Consider the following 2,559-nt stretch of genomic DNA (forward strand, 5'->3'; position numbering starts at 1 on the left):
ATCCCACAATTCTTGATCGGATTCAGGTAAATCGCTCACTCTCATTAACCGATTTAGGTCTTAGCTTTTTGTGCGAGTTAGTGTCAGCAGTGACCGGATACTTGAGCGATTTAGGTTTAATTTTGTTTACCATATCTTGACCAAATTCTTGATTAGGTCACAGTGTTCGACTGCTTGGTACAATGAACTGACGAACAAATCATTTGGGTTGTTTGGATTTCTTAAATTGCACAGGTCATTCATGTGTTCTTCATTGTGTTCAGCCCAAACCTTATGTCTGAATTTGAGATAAATCGTACATAGACTTGAGTTGATTTAGTCTGATTCTTGCTATTTTATTAAGGATTTGAGCATTGCTTGAACAAATACAGATAACGCACAGCTTGAGGTTTAATTGTTGTGGGAAAGTTTCTCAATTTAACAATCTGTTTGTTGATGCAGTACACTGTTTAAGCTGTGTATTGACTGTATTAATATCTGTTAAGCTGTGTGTTTTGAGCGAACTTGATAATATTCAAAGACTGTTGTTTGATCACTTTATCAGATTTGAGCGGACCGTTGTTTTGAGTTGTTGTTAGATTGAGACAGACTTCAATGTGTTGAGGAGAATGAAAAGGATTTATTGGTTCGGATATGCTGTATTTTTGAGCAATTAAACATGTTTGTTGTTTGATCTTGAGTTTGTGTTGTTTGAACTATTGTGGAACAGCAGCAGTTTTTGACTTAAAAAGATCATATTCTTGATTTGGTTTAATTGTTTTTGTACTTGCTGTTGTTACTACTGTTGGTGATCAACATTTCAAGTGTTATGGTGTATGGTATGGCTTTGTTTCTGGTTTGAAAGTGYAGTTTAGCAATATACARCAGGTTTAGGATAYTGTGTTGACAGTTTAAAATMTGTTTATTGAGCAGTTTGGACTGTCTGTTCATTGCTTATTGAACCTGTTTCTTATTTCATCACACAGTGAAGTGAAAGAGGAATTGCTAAATGCTGGTGATGAGTTTCTGGTTTTTATAGTTTTTAGCAGCTGATTTGATTATTCTTGATTCTTAAGCTGTTAATTTTGTGTTTGACTTTGTCTGTTCACACAGCAGTTGCATTACCAGATCCATCTACAGCATTGCTATTGCCACCGCCTGTTTCAGATTAGTTGCCTGCAGACACCACAGATGCTTTGGAAGCGATCTGCTTTCCTATAGCATATTTGTCTTCATCAACACAAGAATTCTTTACGGGAGATAGCTTAGACAAAGAATTCGCATTTGACTTCGGAGAATCAGGATCTTCTGACTTTGTGTTCCCATCCTAAACAGCTTGCAGCTCAAAATTTCCAGCATTTGCATAAGCTGCCAGAGGTTCTTCATACATATTTCATTTGAGATTTTGATCAACCTCTAAGTAGATCATAAAACCAGTGACTGCACACTTGGTTCAGTTACATTGCTATGTAGGCTTGGAGAGTTTCTGGTTAGAAGTTGATCAAACGGCCAGTCACTGCATATCAAGGGAAAAGTCTGATTCAATACTTAATTTGAGTTCAAGAGAACAGTTGGAATCAAAAGGGTTTAATTGATTTTGGTTATAATATTTCTGTTTGTACCTGATTTTGGATAACACAGTTTTTTTTGTAATTTGGTACTTTGGGTTTAAAGACTGCTTTTTGTTCTTGTATTTTCTTAGTTTTAGTTTTTGTTTAGATTTTTTTTTTCGTTTATCTCTTTGTGTTTTAAACTGTTTGAGAATCTTTGAACTATTTTCTGTCGCGTAAACTGTTTTTCATCAGTTTAAACTGTCTTTGACTGTTTTTAACAGTTTTTAACTGTTTTCAACGGTTTTGACTGTTTTTATTGATTTTTGACAGTTTTTCGTCGATTTTCTGTATTCTCATCAGTTTTTGTGTTTTTCTAATATTCTTTTTTAGCTTAACTGTTTCTGATTTTTTTTGTCTGATTTCATTGCATAGATTTTATATCTGATCAATCTTACTTGTTTAAATGGCAGATATCCTAAAGAAGGAGAATCAAGAGATGAGAGCTAATATTGCTGAGCTGGAAAAGAGTATTGTGAACTATAAAATTATGAATTGTGCTAATGAGCAAAGTTTTAAAATTTTGAATCGGGAGCATGCAGAAAGATTAGAAAGAGTTGAGAATGAATTCAAATATCAGATTAATGAACTTGAAAAATCCTTGGATGATGTCAGAATAGAATGTGACAAAGAGATAAAAACATGGAGCAAGTCTAATAAAGATTTGTCCAATAAACTCCAAAAAGTTCAAAATGAACTAAATGCTGAGAGGAACTCTCTTGAGAGGAGAAATACAAAGACTGGGGATTTTACTGAAAAAATTCATAAATAAGAGAATGATTTGATTGAGTTAAGGAAATTATTGGAAATAGAAAAGAAGAAGCTTTTGAATGCTGAAAAGGATTTAAATGCTGGAAGGAAATATACGGAGAAAGAAAAGAAGAGGATTATGGAAGTTGAGAAAAGATTTGATTCTGAACGAAAATCCTTTGAGAATAAGATTAACTCTCTCGAGCTGAACGCAAAGATG

Source organism: Cynara cardunculus, unplaced genomic scaffold, assembly GCF_001531365.2.
Source record: "Cynara cardunculus var. scolymus isolate 2C unplaced genomic scaffold, CcrdV1 Un_Scaffold_5679, whole genome shotgun sequence".
NCBI lineage: Eukaryota > Viridiplantae > Streptophyta > Magnoliopsida > Asterales > Asteraceae > Cynara > Cynara cardunculus.